This window comes from Diorhabda carinulata, chromosome 8 (genome assembly GCF_026250575.1).
Source record: "Diorhabda carinulata isolate Delta chromosome 8, icDioCari1.1, whole genome shotgun sequence".
NCBI lineage: Eukaryota > Metazoa > Arthropoda > Insecta > Coleoptera > Chrysomelidae > Diorhabda > Diorhabda carinulata.
In genome coordinates, this window is record NC_079467.1 from 19,405,472 (window position 1) to 19,426,214 (window position 20,743).

Sequence of the window (20,743 nt, forward strand, 5' to 3'; positions counted from 1 at the left end):
GTTATGGGTTTGGAGTATCAAAACATGCCCACTCTATATTTTACGATCAGTGAATACAATAAGCCATATCTTAGTTAACCAGTTTGTCGTTTGTTCCAAAAAAACTTTCATCATTCCAAAAATCATTATTTTGTGCACAAAAGAAAAATCTTGAGCATCACGGATAATACATCATGGCAACTCTGCATTTTCCACAGGTAGCCATAGACAAGACATTTAATTATTATGATGATAATATAGGTGCAATTAAGCATGGGAATGGGGATAAAATACACCCTATATTTCACAAGTAGAAGTACTCACCAAAACATTACAGTCTGTCCTTCCACCACTTGAATTGCCGCGCTCCGCCTACTCTAACCAATACCGTCACGATGTTGATTTAATCAGTATAAGAGAGGGATAAGGACAAAACGGCAGTTGGTGTCTAGAAATCGCTGGGTTCGTACGCATAGAATAGAAAAATGTCGATATTCGTAATGTAGAAAAATTTGTTAAGTGTCTGGTTTACCTTTAATTGTGTGAGGTGAGGTGTTCTTAGTGATCTTGTTTGGATTATTAAATACAGTGACTTGATACATTCATTATTTATTTTGATTCGGATTAAAAGCACGATTTCTATTTCAGTTCTGTAAGTATAATGTTGAATAATTCAATTTCTTACCTAATGTCTACATTGAAGTTAGATAATGTTAGCTAATTAATAAAAAAACAAATTTATACACGAAGACACGCCTTTTTCAGTAATCGAGCACTTTTTACCGAGTATTTTCCAAACAAAGCATTAAGAACCTACCTATGGAAATAAAATAAGGTAAAGGCACCAATAATTGACGCAATTGGAACCTTTAAATGTATTTTTGGAGAACCAGTACTTGACACCTATTATTCAGCTGTTGACACGCCAGTAATTGACAAGTACCAATGATTGACACACCAATTATTGACAAAAACTTGTTTCCTTATTACATGATTATATAAAATTAGTGATAACAAAAGTAGGCATAAAATATAATTAAAAAAGGATATCAAATTGGGTGCAAGAATAGACTTTAGGCTTCAAATATATCTATCTCATTTTTATTCTATCGTCAATATTTTGCAATTCTAGTTGTTTCAGTTTTTCAATAATATCTCCAGTTTTTATTGTAGAAATATCGTTTACTATCAGTCTAAAAGATGTTGATGTCACTTGTTGATTTTAGGGAAACAACTTCAATATCATTCTCGTTATAAACCAAACAGATATATCTGTAGAAGACTGTTTGTCTTTTACATTCCAAGTATTTTACCAATATAATTTCATATAATCCTTTCTTTTCACTTTAAATTGACTTCTTTCATATTCAGCCTCATCTTCGGACTCCTCCTTTTGTCATTGAACATAATCCATGCTATCACTACTTTATTCCCATTTCTTGCTGAGATGAGCTTGATTAGTCTAAAGTAGGTTTTTGGTGATTGTTTTCTTCACCTTTTGCTTGCGTTTCCTTTCTTCAGCTCTTTTTTATTTGGCTTCCTGCTTTTACTTCTTTTCTAATTGTTTCTTTTTATGGTATTCCTACCAACTCTTTGATGATAGATAGAAGAAGGAATTTTTTCTTCGTTCTTTATTTTCACATTTGATTTCTTCTGACCAAAATAGAGCCGTTTGAAATGGTGTTGATAAATTTTGTTCGAGAGCTGACAAAGTCGTAGGACATCCAAACGGATATTTAATTACAGAGTGACAATTATTTTTGAAGGTGTGGCCTCCTTGACTGAGTTGGTTCTTACATTAAGTCCAGAACACCCAGGCTGGGCTGCATCATTTTCTTCCTTTTACGCCTTTTCTTTGCTTTCTGCTCTTTCAATTTTTTCCCTTCTAACAATTCTGTTCAATTTTCAGTGCTTCCTAAACAGTAAAAAGTGATGTATCCTCATTTCCATTCCAGCCTGCTTTGCTTTATTTAAAAGCAGTTAATGTATCTTTTGAGACGTACTTTTCTAGAACTTCCAATACAATATTCATCTTGTGAAGTGTTACGGGACTATCCAAGGAAATTTTCCTTAAAATAGTGCCTTGAAACCATTTAGGATTGTCTCAGTTGTAACTGAACTTGTAACTGAAGGCTGTTTCCAATATGTGGTCAAAATGTTATTTTCGGATCTCTCTATGATTGTCAACGTGTCATTCTCTTACATATTTCTTCCGAAGGGTCTTTAGAGGTTTAAAAACATTTTGTTAATTCAATTGATGAAATTAATTTAATATATTTTTCTAAATGCTTGCTTTTGTGGTGAATTAAGTTTTTTTAAAAATAGTTTTTCGGGAGTAAAATATTTAATTGGCGCAGTCACTGTAGGATTCGTGCCGTCGTGTATTCTATACGCTATGTCGCGATAAAAAACTCGACTCCGTATTTTAATATGTGGTGCGAAGATCTACAATCTACGAAGAAACAAGAAAAAGGACTCATCCTTCAGATCGCCGATAAATGAAATTGGCAACGCTGATAATACATGGCCGCTCTCCTACAAACTGTTATGTTAGTGATTTGATGATTATCAGGATTCCACAAAAATTGTAGAGCTCCAATAGAAAATGAAATCTTTTCAACCAATATGCAAATTAAAACAGAAAAGTCAATCATTTTGCCAAAATTAGATTTAAAATATTTAAATTTGGCTAAATTTAAACCGAATTTAAGTGAAAATGGATATGCAAAAACCATAAAATCGATTCAAGAAATACAAAAGCCATATGAGAATTGGATTGAAGTCTGATTGATATTCTGATTAACCTAAAAATTCAAAAGAAGATTTTGAAGAAGAAAGAAAACTGACGAAAAGAAGAATTAGAAATTGAAGAAAGAAGACAGGACATTCTTCGGAATGGAGGAGTAACATCTAGAAAAACCCAAACGATTTTAGGACTAAAATATAAAAATATATTTCGTAAATACTTATTCCGCTATTCGTTAACGAAAAATCTTTGGGTACTGCATGAGAGAAAAAAGACATTCCTAAAAACAAATCTAAAATCAATATGATTTCTTCAAGAGAATGTATATAGTGTGTTTACAAAAAATTTAAACAAAATCACTGTTATGAATACCAAGGCTGTTCTCTCTGACCCACTTACAATAAACAGATACGTAGTTATCTATTAAATTTATTTAGAATATTCGAATACATAATTTAGAAAATATACTTAAACATAAGTTTTGATTTCGCAACTTCAAAGGCCTATAAATCAAAAACGAGGAGTCGTATGAGAAATTTTTTTATGTCCCATATATTTTAACGTCATCTGCTCACTACCGAACACCCTGTATATATAATTTGATTTAATTTCTAAATAGAAGTTTTCGGTAATTATACACTTTCACGGTCACCTGGTTTTTTGTCTCTAGAAAATCGAAAAATTGATGGATTTTAATGATCTTGGTCTCAAAATGTTCCATTTTACGGCGGATTTATAAAAAAAAATACGAAAATTAAAAAAAATAAATATTTTTTACAGTTTCATGACTTTAAATGAAAAAAAAAAATTACTTTCTACATATAATCCTTCGTAACTGTTTCTGACGTCGTGGAATCAAGTTCGTATATTTTTTTTTCGCAATTTAAATAAAAAAATGAATATTTTGAAAAAAAAAAGTTTTTCTACTATTTAAGGTTTAAAACTATTAAAAACCGCAAATTCAGCCACTACCCCCGTGTTTTTCATAAATTCGTCGTAAAATGGAACATTTTGAGACCAAAATTATAAAATTTATTTATATTTCGATTTTTAATGGTCCAAAAACTATTAACATTGAAGAATATAGTACGAAACTATTCACAAAAATTGATTGTTTTTCATCGATTTCATTTTAAGCTATAAAAACTGAAAAAATCATTCTTTTTGGATTTTTTTTAAATTGTTTATTAATTTATGTAGAATACAAAAAAAAATATAAGAACTTTATCTGATAATGAGATAATTTTTTGTAAAGGATTATTTTGCAAAACCGTTTTTTTTACGATTTAAAACAGTAAAACTATGAGAAATTTTCATTCCAGCTATTTCTACTAATTTTTTTATAAATCCGCCGTAAAATGGAACATTTTGAGACCAAGATCATTAAAATCCATCAATTTTTTGATTTTCTAGAGCCAAAAAACAAGGTGACCGTGAAAGTGTATAATTACCAAGTTTTCCGTAAACATTGATGATTATAATGAACAGCAGATACATTTCAATATTGCTATGATGCTACACGGGTTTCACTTATAAAATATTTTCAATTTTGACGATGAATTCAAATTGAACTTCTTAGTCCTCTCGCTTCTTGAAAAGTAGAACTCGAATAAGATTTTTACTATGATATTCCCAAAACCATTTATGCCTCTCAATTAAGTCAAAAATGATTAAATCGCTTTTGAAATTCCTTTCAAAAAACATTTCATAAATACCTGCTTAAAAGCTATCACAAGTCGCTATTGTTCAAAGCATACTTTCGAAATACGTCATTTTCTTTACCAAGACGGGAACCAATCGTATAAAAATGCCCACGTATCATTGAATAAAGATATTTTAACATTAATGAAGTAGGCGTCTTTAAACATCAGTTTTCGTGTTAAAAGTGTCAAATATTATAGAGCGAATTGGATGGTGCATACCGGAAAACGTGAGTCTGAGCTAATTTACCATTGTGTCTTTCAGCTGACAGTCACAATTAATCTGAAAGCTGGAAATTTTGAAATGGCTTGAAAGTTTTCTTCTAAAGTAGAAATTGTTTGTGAATTATCAATTCACGTTTTCAAATATTTATATTTTATAACCTCAATCCAACAATTAGTTATTTTTCATATACAAGAAGAAAGACATATCCTATCATGATCAGCTTTAACAATATTTGAATCCAACTAATTGATTAGTATTCATTTCTATTCCGAGTTAACTACTAATCCAACTTCTTATGCTTGGAATTTTGACCTCTATAAAATCGGCTGGCCACAGTAAAAAAATAGACTAAACAATCAAATATTAGTTTTATTTATAATTTCGAAAAATTCAAAAAAAAAGGTCTACCAGGTCTCTAAAACTTGGATCTAAGTGTTCATTAATTGCAGCAGATTCCTGTCAAAAAGAATTTTACATTCGACTTCTAACCATCAAAAAGTCTTTGAATGACTTTTTTTCGATGACCGTACTATTTTCTTTTTTTTTTTGCCCAGAGGTGGGGTGGAAGCTAATGCCTTCCTCACAACGGGCGGGTGCAAATGCAGTGAGTTTATGTGGGACTCTCACCCACTAAACCACCCTCCTCAATCCTCGGGAGTGTCGTACGCCAGGAGGACAACAAATTGTCATTGCATCACCGTACAACACTTAATCCTTTGGATTTTTGAGCTGTTTCTTATCTTCACTCCTCTCCACCAGTCCGTCAAGACGGCACAAGAAGAGAGAAAGTTACTGAGCCACTCCGCCAACTTCAAGGTCTTACAGCTCCCAGGAGTGGTCGATGACCGTACTAGAAACGGTGGATCTTGATGAGATAAATTTCTTCTTGACAAGAATCTCTGGCACTAAATGAGCACTTAAATCTAACCTAACCCAACCAAATTATATGTTAAGGAACAAAATAAAAATGGAATTGATTTCAAATACGATCTTTGATATTGGAAGAAGCATCCGTCTCATCAAGACGCACCACTTCTAGTGAGGTCATCGCAATAAAAGTCATTCAAGGTATTTTTGATGGTTATAAAAGTTGGATATAAAATTATTAATAGAAACGTCATGCACTAAATGAGCACTTAAATCACGTTTGAATGGATTATTATTGAGACCATTAGATGAAAGTATGCTCGGTAAAATACCTCTCATCAAGATCCACCACTTCTAGGGAGGTCATCGCAGCAATTCAAGGAATTTCTGATGGTTGAGTGTTGAGAAGAATCTGTTGCACTTAATTAGCACTTAAATTCTTATATGGAACAAAAGGCACCAACTTATTTTTATTTAAATAGGGATTGTCAAGACCTTTTTTTTAAATTTTTCAAAAACTATAAATGCACCTAATATTTGATTTGCGCACTTCTATTTACGATAAACTTGTCAATTGAGGATAAAGTATAGTAAATATCTGACTTATAATGACTATTATTCAGATGATTTACAAAGCCTGCGCCTCGTAATGTGATTGTCATCTTAGTAGGTAAAAGCTCGCTGAATAATATATTTTTTTATCAATGAAATATTTTTAGTATATGTATATGTATTATTTGTTTTTACATGATCAATTAGAATCAATATAATTTCACCCTATACCTGTCTCAGCTCCAATCTTTGACCTACCAGTCTGAAACATATAAATCAATCAACCAATTTTTGTTCACAATATTCTTGTAAAATTTTCACATACCTATTAGTTTTATATGTGCTTGACGTACTCTAAATAAATAAAAAAGAATGATTCCAATTTATCGCTGGCTTATAAATCATAATAAATAATTATTTACTGGTATGTAGTTTAGCTGTATGCGGGTTATTTTAGTAGAGCTGGTTGGTTAACCCCTGCACCTTATCGTTTCTGACTTATTAAGGGCTATCTCTTCAATTTATCATAACAATAAAGCTTGTACGTTCCTCAAAATTCTCTCAACCTTCGACCAATGGCGGTGGTATTACATATTTAATTTTCTGTGATGTTTCTTTTCATTAATTCCGCCTGTTTTTGTTGTTTTACTTGCAATTTATCCAGTTGATCAACATCAAAAATGTTCGAATTATAGTAATAAACTTTACATCAAATTTCCGTTGATGTGACGGCTCCCAGACTATAAAGAACACTTGCCTTGCAGTATTTATACAAGTTTGATCAAACATGATTAATTGCTGTTTATTCCACCCATTCTATAGTAAATTGTACGTGTGGATCAAAAGTAGTGAAAAAATAGAAATAGAAAGTATAGAGAATATATCAATTTCTCAATAATGTTATTATTGTAATACAAATATTAATTTGATCTAATCGATAAAAACTAGAGACCTGAAAACTTCTAATCCAATATAATATATACGAGTATTATCCCACAAGTACCTGGGCCGACACACAAATTTTGGAAAAAAATATTTTTATTTTTCAACGTAATATCCTTTCAGCTCCATACACTTTTCCCAGCGATATTCGATTCCCTTTTTATAATTACTGACCCTTTGGATCTAAGAAAAATACTATTAGAAAATAAAAAGCTGACAAAGAATAATAAATAATTATTAATTACCAGACAAGAAGGATAAAGTTTGATGAACTTTTTTTGATAGTCATCAAAACTATTTTTCTCTTTCTGCGACTTTATATATTTCCCAAAACAACTCGGCTTCAATTCAAATTTTTTAAGAATTTGGAAAGTCACACCGGTATAAAAAATTATGGAAAGTGCAAATAAATTTACATTATGATGAATTAACTAATGACTGCAAATAGATGTATAAGCAATTTTCAAATTTCCCAAGTGGAAACTATTCATGTATGTGTTTATTATTGAAATAAGAATTATTCCTAAATAAGATTTAATGTGTAATGTTGGCAATTATGTACTAGAAATAAATCACTATTCATTAATTTAAAGTGAAATTGAAAGTCACCAAAAGCAATACAAAAAACAATACCTTCTTTAAAAATCGAGTGTTTGGCAATATTTCACAAAAATAAAGCCAAATTTTTGCGCTGTTTCATACCCATAGATGAAATGAGAGCCCATCACTTCACATACAAAAGAACAATCAAAACAATGGGCTGAAAAGGGAGGGGAGGGCTGCAAAGAAAGCAAAGACCGTTCCATCTGCAGGCTGTCGATTTTTGGGATGTGTGTGAGATAATTTTCACTGAATATCTTCAAAAAGGAAAAACTATCAACAGTTAGTATTATTATATGAACTTTTGCAACGTTTGAGCGAAGAAATCAAGCAAAAACGGCCGTATTAAGCTGTTTCATCAAGACAATGCACCACAATGAATCAAAGTTTGAATTGCTACCTCCCTTAGAATATTTTTTGTTCCCAGACTTGATAAAATGACTCTTTTTTGGGCCAGGTAGCTCTGGGACTATCCTCATATGATATTTCCTCTTCCAATTGTTGTATGTCTGTTCTTTATCATTTTAATTTATTTATAATAAATTATCAATTCAGAAATATATGCCTTCTATTGATCAAAGCACAGTCTAGAGTCTTAAATGAATAAAAATTTAAATTAACTTCGTCAAGGGAGAAAAGCCGACCGACCCAGATAAAAACGGGAATATTAATGGAAAAATAAATTTTAGCCAGGTACCAGTAAAAGACAAAAACATTTGGGGTATTACAGTTTGAATTTATGCCTTACGGCTTTCCCTACTAATTTACGGTCCCTTTTAAGGACGTGAAAACAAAAAATGGATAAAAGTAATTTGTAGGGATTAAAAAATAATTACATACACATATTGCGCCAGGATCTTAAATAATCTGAGAATATGAAAGAAATTTTATTTGGATTACCGAACGCAAATACTCCTCCCTGTGATGTGAATTGTATTCTATAATAATGGTCAGATTGCAGAAGTAGAATCACCATTTAAGTTAATGTGAAACCTTAGCAAATGTATTTGATATTTGATCTATAGCACTGGTGTAGTAACTTGCACCAAACTGTAACTGTAGTAACAAACGCTAAGAGATATTGGGAAATGCCATGCGGCTTAAAGTTATTCAATTTTGAACTTTAGAATAATATTGGACGTGCCAACCACGGTTTCCAACCCCAACACAGTCCCGATTTCCTTTCGATTGTCCCGTGTCCCGCCTTGTCTGTTCCTGGGACACAAACTGTCCCGGGTTTGAAAATTAAACAATAAGAATGTAATGGGAGAAATAATGCTAAGAGTTTGTAGAGGAGGACAAAATACCAGACCAAGACGACCCAAATGCGATGAAAGAAAGTAGAAGATTTGGACCAAGAGCAACAACAAGCATTTGACCATTCGAAACCGCTTCATTTTCTTACTAATATATGCACCACCATAGATAAACCAAATAGACTTCTTCAGAAAATTTATACTAAAGCTACTGAACTCTTTGCAATTATGAAACGTTTAAAAGATTTAATTTTTTGGTTCTCATCTAAGGATGGCTAAGAATCAAGCAGATGTAAACGTTTTTCAAAATGCATTTTCTGATTTTCATATTTTTTATGAAAACATTTGCCACTGTAACGTTTTTCGTATTTATTTACACTCTTTCCATTCGTGGGGTGAATTAATAAACACTTACTTCGTTATTAATTTATTTACACACTATACACTATTTATAATAATTCACTCCACTAATCCGTTCTATTCACTACTACTATTTATTTAAAACTAACTTTATGAACCAAGTAAACTTATTTTTATATACAATTCTACAAAGTTCTAGAACAAAAAGAAACACAAGAAATAAATGAATCGACTTTCCTAAAAATTATTTGAAAGGAATACTGTAATAAACCGCCTTCTATAATAAAACTTTCATCAAAGGCGCGTCCGCCCTTTATGAAAAAACAAAACAACGGCGCCGCGCGAATTCGCCGAATTTTCAATTCTATTGTAGTTGGACAGGGTCGGCTTTAGGACCCATTTCGCGAGCTTCTTCGTAGCACCACTATTTAGATAGGCATTTTGACTTCAGACAAAATAACCGCTTAAAGAAAATATCTTATCTATCCAAGGCAGAAGATGTCTCTTTTGAATTTCTTTTAGAAGCTGCCACTGCACTGGGCATTGAGAAAAAAAGTCCGTAGATCATGTATCCAATAATCATTCTATTGTAGAACTAATTAGTAAGCGTTCAACTTTGATGTTCAGGCGAAATGGAATCAGATTCACTCTAGTGCCGGAGAAGTAAATTTGGACACGCTAAAAACCTTTGTGTCCTCCGTAGTACTAACGCCTACGTCAAAAAGGTATTTTTATCACATGCAGTTCAAATTAATGGAGTCCAGAAACTTTGGTTTAAAGATGAGATGTTTTTTGGGCTTGATAAATGCTGCTCGCAACTAAAAAAAAGTTTCAGAGGGAAAAAGTGAAGTCTGATGAAGAAATATTGCACTTTATCCAGTTTTATTTTGGTTCAGTTGTTAATTTTTTATTAATTAATTAATTTAAAGCTACAATTTTCATGGTGTCTTGTTAATTTTTTTAATATTTCGAGTAGATTTTGTAACGGTTAAGAATCACAAAAAAGATAAACGCAAATCATCTAATTTTGTTAGTACCATGTATTTGAGATAATGTGTCACCGAATTAATGTGTTTAATTCGGTGACAATTCCTTCAGAGCTTAATCTTATATTGTATATGCCTTACATGAGTCTCCACTTTTTGATATATTCCATGGAAAAAGTTCTCTCCGGAGAAAAAGTATTGATTTTCATATTTTCTATAGTATTTAAGACTGTTTGTGAGTAGGTACGATCCTGTCCACATGTGGGATATATTTTTTATTTTCAGCGTTCAAAAAAACGATGTAATCCTCGCATTGCCAATTAATGCTGAAATATGTACTAGAGGAATTTGTGTATTCACAGTTTGGATGAAATTTCGAGGGAGCACATAGAATATCTTGTGTATTCACTTGAGTCTACAGTTGTGAATTGACCAGAAGATAATATGATAACGAACTGGTTCCATTGCTGACAAGTTTAACTCTCCCAATTAGTTTGAATATTATCAATAAATAATTTTCCAATGAAGTCTTACAGGTTTTTAAGAAGTGCATAATCGGAATTGGATATATTTTCTAATTAACCGAGGATGATCAATGCAAAATAACAAAAAAGTTCTCAAAATGCTTCAACTTCAAGGATTCAGTAATTGGACGTTATCTATAAGGTATTATTGTGGACAGACACATTCAATTCAACTAAATGTTCTATATACAATACAGATATGGATAAAATCATGAGCATATTTGACATTAAAAATTGAAAAATTCATCTCTGTTGATAGTTTTTGTGATATCGATGAACATTATTAAGTATAATTGTTGATGTAATAGTTACTAAGTATGAATATCAATAATGGTTCCTTGAATTCAGGTACTCCTTAGCCAACCTTTTCTTCGTAGTACCATGACACAACATAAATTGTGTACCCTCTTCCATAAGTCCCTTTAGTCGTGGTACTACCATATTTAAATGCAGGTAGCGCGGTATCTTCCCGTAAAGCTGTTAAAGACGTGCTGCCTCAATATAGTAAAAGGATTAATTCTTCGGAATCAACTCTCTATAATTTTCTAGAATCTAAATGAAAGCCACGTAGATTTATTACATGCATTCCCAGGTATCGACTACAATTACAGTGTACGTAAACTTCGCAACATTAATGCCACATTTGATTTGTATTTCTTCGAGAAAATGTGACTGTGGAATTCACACGTCTTGTTGGTAGGAGCTTCTAATTGTAGATTGTCTCAGAAATAAAGAAAACACAAAACTTTTGGGAAAAATCATCAACGTAATCTCCTTTTAGCTCCATACACTTTTCCCGGCAATGCTCAATAAGTTCGATACCCTTTTTATGATAAGAATTACGCGAGGTGTCTAAATCTGGCGAATATGGTAAATGAGGTAGCAATTCAAACTTTAATTCATTAATTTTGGCCATTGCAATAACGAATGTGCGAATTAGGAAAAATATCTTGTCAGTTGTGAAATGCCTTCTATGTCTGCTAGCTTGCCCATTTTCTGTTGACGATCATCCAGTACCGCTTCGTGAATTTTTTTCAACATTTCTGGAGTAATCCCTTCTTTTGGTCGACTACTGGAAGCTCGTATGGCCTCGTTTAAACTCTGCTACCTAATATTTTACTGGTAATAACGAAGGAGCAGTATCACCCAGAACAGAATCTGCTTCAATTTTTTTATTAGTTGAGTTAATGCCTCAAATAAAAGTGACCTATGACCAATTTTTCCATGTTTACAAATTCACTGATAACGTTCACTATGAAAGACTGCCAAACAAATCCTAAACAACGTGGCATCTGCAAATTTGGAATATATGCTGTATAGATTATATACTTTCTAGTACAGCGGCATTCCTCAAGAAACTACCGCCATTTCTAGTTGCTCCACTGTACAAGGATCGTATATTTTTCAATTCAATGTTTCGTCGATTAATATTTATTAAAAATTCAATTATTTACTGTTTTATCCAAACATGTCTCAAATTTAAACTACGTTATAGTTTCCAAACACCAATTCAACTTCTTAATTACTTAATGTAGTTCTAAATATGTTGATGAATCAGTGTAAGGAAAAAAGCGTCTATAGCATGTAAATGAAGAACTTGCTTCTTCACTCATATATGTATTATTTCTAGATTGCTGCTAGACGTCTGGAGCTGAGCTAAGTCTCTATGTTGCAGATCTGCCGTTCTTGTGAAATTTCTAACCAAAAAATGGAACATTCTTATATATTCTTATATTTATTTAATTCATTTCATAGCTCCAGATCTAGACATTTCACTGTGTCTAGCGCTTTGGACTGCTATTCTTTGAATACTTGGAACTTAAGCTTAAGTAACTTCCTTCTAGATTCAAAATATTTGTACCTTATCATTAAAAAAATTATATTCGAGTTTGTACGAAAAATATTTATCTACTCACCGTTGAAAACACTGAAGATTGCGATAGACGTGTAGTATGTTTTAAGTTAATCAACATTGTCGTTAGAACCAATCAGCACTCTAATTGAAAATAATAAATTTTCAAACTTTGAACTTCCAAGTTTTGTCAAATAATTGATAAGTTACCTTAAAACAACGTAATTAGGACCCCTCGAAGAATCAACATTTTCACTATAGTATTTTCTCATCGTACTTTTTGCACGCTCATTTTCGTCCCCTAGCAAACAAAGATTCTAACGATTTACCTTTTACAACCTTCTGCTTACGAGAGATAGCAATATCTGTCTATCCCCAACTCCTCATTAACTTATTACTTCTCTTTTCGCCCATACAGCCGCTTTTCCTGGGCAGCAGCCCTATAAACTTGTGTCGAAGTAATTTCACTTACAACGTTTACTCTTCTTAATTCGACTTTTCGTAGACTGAAACAACAGAGGTATATAAACGAATTAAGCGCATTGCATATTCTCATGGGCGTGAAAGCGAGTTTCGTCAAGGATTATTTCAAATATTCTATAGAATATATTGCAAAAGAGGATAATAACCTATATAATAAATTTGAATACTCGCTCAAATATTGAAATTAGGTTCACTCGGGTGAAATATCGGCTCGGTTTCCATTTAAATTGAAAATAATCTTGTAGATCAGGCTGTTGATTCTTAAGAAGAAGCTAGTATTTATTATTTATTAAGTGATAATAGCAGAACACAATAATAATCTGGAAATGCTGTGACAATGATTCAATAATGTATTTAAAATAATGCTGTGACATAAAAAATTTTTCGTTTCTGAGTTATAGGCCTTTAAAGTTGCGTAATCAGAACTTATATTTAAGTATATTTTATAAATTATACATTGTCTTTTTCATCCATTTTTAATGGATGATTACGTATGTCCATACTACTGTTTAAGACCAGGGGAGGCTCATGCCCAATGGTTAACAATTCGTAATTTTTACAGGCACAACCTATACAATCTAAAGATAAGAAAAATTAATTTTTCAATCGATTTTTCGATTGGTTAACTTACCATAAAGAGACTTTCTTAAAAAAGAAGTAGGCTACTATCAAATAAGCTACCACGTAATATTCAATTAAAAATTGAAAGCGACTTATTATTGGTTAATGTCAGTTTGCTGTCAATCTTTTAAATAACCCAAATTTCTTACATCAACTCAAGGAACATCCTATATATGTTATACTTTTATCGTAGAGGAACCTCTGTGGATTACAATATTATTGGAGCATCTCTGCATAGCTCGATCTAATTTCAAACTGTTTGATATCTTAGTAACTAAACATAATTCCAATCAACCGTTATGTCTTATGGTTAAACTCGATCAATATCTGGCCATTATAGAAATTTATATCCGGTTTGTTCAGAGCATCATTGTTCGATAGAAACAACTCCGAATTATTAATGAATAAGTACTTGCAAATTGTTAATTAATTAGATGGAGTAAACTACTTAAAAATTGCATCGTACGAACCGAACAGATTGCCAGTATCAGCACATGCTAATCACTGCTGTTTATATAGCGTACACTCGAATTAATAAATAAATCACTGTCTTAGTAAGAATTCAATAATATCATGAATCATGAGATAATACGATTGATATTTTTTTTAATGTTTGGAAGATTCTTATTATTAGCTTCGACAGGAGCGTGTGAATTCTAAACATGCAAAAAATTGGTCATCGTTATGTGATACAATGCTTTTATTTGAAAGGTTTTAGCCCGGACAATATAAAAAATGAACTAGATTCTACTCTGGGTGAGAATGCTGCTTCGATTTCAACTGTAAAATATTTGGTAGCAGACTTTGAACGAGGTCGTACAATCTGAGAAGACCAACATCGCAGTGATCGACCAAATAAGGTGACGACTCCAGAAATGAAATAGAGAAAACCCAAAAGCCGTACTGGATGATCGTCGACTGAAAGTGCGCGAGCTAGCAGACATAGCAGGCAATTCAAAAAATGCGGTATATCGCACATCAATTAAAAATTTGGACATTAGAAAGCTGTGCGCAAGATGGGTGCCGCGTGACCTCACAATGGAGCAGCGTCATGAAGATGTTTCCATCGAGTGTTTGGCAATATTTCACAAAAATAAAGTCGAATTATTGCGCCGTTTCATACCCATGGATGAAAGGTGGGTCCATCACTTCACACCCAGAACAAAAAAACAATCAAAATAATGGACCGAAAAGGGAGAACCGGCTGCAAAGAAGACAAAGACCGTTCCATCTGCAGGCAAGGTCATGGTGTCGGTGTTTTAGGATGTTCGTGGAATAATTTTCATTGTCTAGCTCGAAAAAGGAAAAAACTAACAACGGCGAGTGTTATGAGCGTTACTGCAACGTTTGAGCGATAAAATCAAAGCAAAAACATTCACATTTGTTTCATCAAGACAATGCACCAGCTCACACATACGCCAGATTTAGCTCGGTGGTTAAATATTTTCCAACAATGAAGATGTTATATCGGCAGTTAATGTCTATTTTGAGGAATTTGATGATTCTTATTATAAAAAGGGTATCGAACGTATCGAACATCGCTGGGAAAAGTGGATGGAGCTGATAGGATATTACGTTGAAGAGCTCGAGCTAGCAGACATAGTAGGCATTCTAAAAATTGTTCATCGCATATTGACAGTTGAGGACTCTATAAAGTGATACTGTTGAAAGGCTTATTTCAAGATTCATATAACATACAAAGACTAACAAAGTTGAAGTTGGTCATACCAGAGATATACAAAGTGATAAATATAAAATAAATAAATAATTTTTTTTTGGCGTAAGTATAACTTTTATTGACCTCAACACAAAAGAAAGATAAATTGAAAACGACCATATACCATAAAAATTTGAAATAAATTTAGTGATTAGTCTTATTTTGGAATCTGTTCAGGTAAAAGACATTCTATCCGAATTGTTGCAACGAAAATTCAAATTTCTGACCGTCGTTATGGTGTGAGGTTGATATCGGTCAGAGATATGACGCGGTTATACTTAATAGGTGGTATTGTCAACACCAAGAGTCCTGACCCGTAGCCCATAGAGAATCAATGGCATGAAATGAAAAGGACGTGCACGCATCTGCTAGTTCAATGGAAAAATTCCGATTTCAAATATGGAATGGATTTACGACACAATATAATTAAGAACTTCAATTCAATAACCAGCAGAATCCATGCCGTTATTTTTTGTAGTTTGTCGTTGACGTCTAAAGTTTATTATGTTTCATAAGTTAACTAGTTTGCAATTGGAATCGAAAAAAGTCTCATCATATATTTGTAATTTTGAAGAGTTGTGTCGATTGAAAAGGACAGAAATCGTATAGTTATTAAAATGTGATTAGAAAAGAACAATTTGCAAGGAACCTTTTAGTCGCGCTTTTCTTCTCTCATAACTTTGATACAATATAACAGCATTATAAATTTAATATGCAACAAAAAGGAAATAAAGCCCTCTTATTTTGTTTTACACTATTTTTATTATTCACTGGACACCAATGGAAGCACAAACGAATTACAAACAAACTGTCTTATTTTTCGTGGACGGTATGTGCCCCGAGGGGCTACAAGTGAAGAAGGGAGGCCAGCTCTCCTGTGAAATTCTATGTAGGGAATATTGGCCCTTCGTGACCATCACATTTTCAATTTCGAAGCTTTATGTAGGCCCAACTGGCTTTTGTTTCATGCAATGAGGCGAATGGGAGATTTCTGATTCCAATCGAGCTGGGGCGAAGGACAGGTAATGAGTCTTTGAAGAAGTAATAGAAAATGTGTAGGGCGTATTCTAAATAATAATAATAATCAACCTAAACAGTATACCTATTATTTTTGTGAGCGTTGAGTTAAGAATTTTCAAATTTTGTTTTTAAAAAACTGGAAAACTCGCTTTTATTGTAAAAATAAAATATGATTTTCGAATTTTGGTCACCTTTTCTTTTTTCTTATCTTCTCTATTCTCAAACAGAAGGATTAAGATGCAAAAATGTTTATGTATAATTTACAGAGTAAAAGGTGAATGGGTATTGTATCACCATAACCTCTTGTCCCATTTAGCATTTAGGTAGTGGGTTCTGTTCGAGAAATGAACCACACTCCCTCAGTTAGTGGGGATCGAAGCCCAATAGGGGCGAATTAAAAAGCCGGATTGCCTAGGAAACGCATGAAATGAACCACTGAGTTAAATTCGTTGATTATAAGCTCCTGCTTAGACACCGATCTGATTACCTACCTTTATTTTTTTGAGAGGTACCCATAGTTGCAACAATTGATAGAAAAAAGAATATCTGACCAGAGAAAGAGTACTGTGAATAACAATTTAATTCCAGCATCCAGCTTGCAGTAAATACAAGGAGAAGTCTTTCCTGACTCGCAGAGCAAGATGAAAACGCTGGTGAAAAAGACACTGGCGAAGAAGTCGAAGTAATCACTGACAATCACACCATTTCCGGTTTTAAAAACAACACTCAACCAAATAGCTTCGATGGACTGTCATTTGAAACGCAAGAGGCATTAGCGGAATTTGAGGCTCGAGCTGCTTAAGTCACTTATTTATTGTGTGGCTTTTGCATTACTCCTACTAGACTATCAGCAAATACAGTGCAAAGATCAGTACCAATAACATCAACAAAACATCTTGATGGCAACGGGACTTACAACGTTGCATCCAACATCCAGAACATCAATAATATTTGCGTTAGTATTATTTTGTTTCAACAGAAGTTGAAAGCAAATTCTAGTTGCACAATAAAAAGCAACAAAAAAGTATTTCATTTCAGGAAACTTGGAGCTACGGATAGCAGCCGAAGAACTGTTGATGAACATTCTTTTGATGAGGACATCACTGATGTATTCCAAAATACCAAGAACTGGAAAGCACGGGAAGTTGATAATATTCGAAACTACTGGTATAAGAAATCCCAAAGAGTTCACAATGAGCTAGCGAAACTATTTACCAACCCCCTATACAACTCTGAAACATCATTCAAGTCAAAGCTACCGAAAACACCAGCTGGACTATCTTCTCTACGTGGATGACATCAAGCTATACGCAGCAAATGAGTGTCAAATCAATGGAGTTGGGAATATCTAAGTACAAAACTCTACATATCTAGAAATGCATTGTCATAAATGAAAATGTACAATGATTCAACGGAGATATAGTCTAGGCAATGGAAAACGGGGAAATCTACAATCTATACTCCCCAATTTTTACATAAAGTCCCGGAATATCCTGTATGAATATATATCGTTTTTTCAATCAACATTCTAATGATTAAAGCCTATAAGGAAGGAAATGACAGAAATGTGCAAAAGAAATTAAGGTAATTTTAGAACGCCTTAATTTTTATATTCATTGTCCAAATATCATATATGTGGATGTTCGAAAATTAAAAAAAAATGTAAGTGTTTTGTGAGATTATTTTCAACAAGTCGGAGCAATAACGAAAATTCCCCAACTGCAACAAAACGCATCCCTTCCAAGCTGGAATGTCCCTTAAACCATTAAAGTTTATCCAATTTTCCTTCAAACGTGTTCTTTATATTGATTTTTCAAATCCTATAGTCCAAAGACTAAAGTTGTTCCCGCAAACTGTTTACTGTATTCAAAATGCACCCCTTAAAAGTTCTCCCCATACATCTTCCGATCTAAAACTTTTTTCCGCTTTCTCCCTACTTATTGCAATCCTATTTCCCATTATTAACCTAAGTTGAGAAACAGATACACTGGAATCCTTTACAAAGTTATTTTTTCAGGAAAAATTCTTAGTTAAAGTGGAACCAACTCTAATTATTTCAATTTCGAGAGTTTATTATTATCGCTTAAACATTAAAAACTATTTTGATTATACATTATATAGGTAAATTGTTGTGAAAAAAATCATCGCATGCGTTGAAACCAATTGTCGGAGCATTTTTTCCATTTCGTTTGAGGTACCTAATTTTATTTTTGATCTGCGGGAATAAGCAGAAATCATTGGGTGCCAAACAATACGGCGGATGACGCATCAATTCGATGTTTTGACTGTTCAAAAACTTTTTTGTTTGAACTGTTGTGTGAGAGCTCGCATTGTCTTGGTGCAGAATGATTTGTCTACTGCGATTGGTGTTCCTGATTTTTTTGAACACTTTTGTTGGACTTGGCTCGTCTGAAAGACACATACAGTCGATTGTTGCTTAGTTTCGGCTTCATAAGCATACATCGATTATTCGTCGCCTGTCACGATCTTATAAAAGTCTTTAGAAGTACCGAGATTGAATTTTTTCAGCATTTCTTCGCACTAATCGACACAAGCTTTTTGAATGATTGTCAGTCTATGCGAACAAATCTTTCTGACAGCCAAATGCTTATGCAATATTGAATGTATGTGAATGAAACTAATGCCTGAGTATGTCTCAATCCCACGGTATGTCACATGGCGATCAAACTTTATGATGGCGATATGTGATTTGACATATTCATATCTCAAAACTTCAGTACCAAGCCTCGTAGTTGATTTTGAATAGTGACATCATTAATATTCTTCAATTCTATTAATTCTGAAGAGGAATGAGTTCTATAGATTGAAAATAAAATATGCAAAGGAAATTTTTAAAAGTATGTTTCGCAAGAAATTGCAGTTTTTTTCGACTTGTCTAATTGATACATATTGTTAATAATAGTGATTATGATAATAAAAACTGTTTTTCTATAAAATAGTATGATACGCAAATGGGTGTCGTACTGAGCCTCAGTGCCATACGATAAAGTTTTAGTTTTGGCAATGACAACCTGTCACTGTTGAGTGTCAAACAAAAAAAAACGACTTTTTAAATGATTTTCTAAACGAAGTAGAAAATAATCAAATTCATCAAATGTATAATGATTTTGACAAGGTGGATAAATTTTTATCTTTACTCGGAATTTCAAAATGACCAAGCTCAATATTTTCGCGCCGTAATTCAAATGTCTTATGTCTTTTTCGTAAACGGTGAGGGACTTTTTTGAAAGCAAATCATTTATGGCCTCTACTGCCACTTAACGTAATTCTGGAGCTGTGCAATTAAATTTTTCAGCTTGTTCTAACCCATTTTCTTGTAGTTTAAAGGAAAACTCTATTATATTTTTTTATATTTGACGTTTACAATTTCCATTATTCATCTTATTTGTCTACCAGCATCAGTGTTCATTAATTTGTCCATTGTCAATAACTTCTACAGTGTTTAATTAAATAATTTGATTTGCAAAAATCTTCAATCTATTGATATAACGATATACAACACTGTTCGATTTCCATCATGGCCAGCACGTTCTCCTGAATACAATGGATTCTTTTTTTTGTGAATATCTATAAGGAATTGAATGATCAATAGAATAAACTTGGAATGCTCTTCCAAGTTTGAAGGAAGTGCAAGGTGCCCACTTCGAACATTTTTTATAGTTTTTTTGTTTTTATTTGATAAGCTATAGGTTTTTATAGAAATTAGTTTATTATAAACTGATTTTCATATAAAAGGAATGTGGACAATTGGACAATTGAACATTGAAGAGTGTACTCTGTTGTATATATGTAGATATTGGGGTATCATATACACTGCGACCCAAAGGATTGTTTCCCCCGTGGATTCCGTTAGTGATATAAGTAAAAATTGTAAACTTAATAATGATACTTCATTAGAATTAATAATATTCATTTTCAGTAATAAATATTTTTCTTATGATGATATAAAGTATCAAAAAATCTTTGGAACACCAATGGGCTCTTCAACATCCCTTATATCAGCAGATTATATAATGGATTATATCTTGAACATTGTTTTTCCTTCAAATTATTTTTCAATAGAAGTAGGTGATATAATTTTGTCTCTTTCGATGATATTCACAATTTGCTATTTTACTTCAATAGTTTCGATTCTCATATACAACTTACTATGGAAAAAGAGAATGCTGAAAGATGGTGACCATTTTTGGCACCAAATTGATTAGAAACGAAGATAATAAAATTCTAATTGACTGGAATAGGAAATAGATAAGTTCTAGAATATATATCACACTAAAATAGAATCCTTAAA

The 20,743-nt window shown here is 32.6% G+C and overlaps 1 protein-coding gene across 1 annotated transcript in view; it reads left to right on the plus strand.

Annotated features, from left to right (window-relative positions):
- Positions 1-415: 415 nt before the first annotated feature.
- Positions 416-20,743, plus strand: part of LOC130897334 (discoidin domain-containing receptor 2-like) — a 404,892-nt gene continuing 384,564 nt past the window's right edge. The window contains exon 1 of the mRNA XM_057806133.1: positions 416-631. The gene's annotated coding sequence lies outside the window, so the exon portion shown is untranslated. The remainder of the gene's footprint in view (positions 632-20,743) is intronic.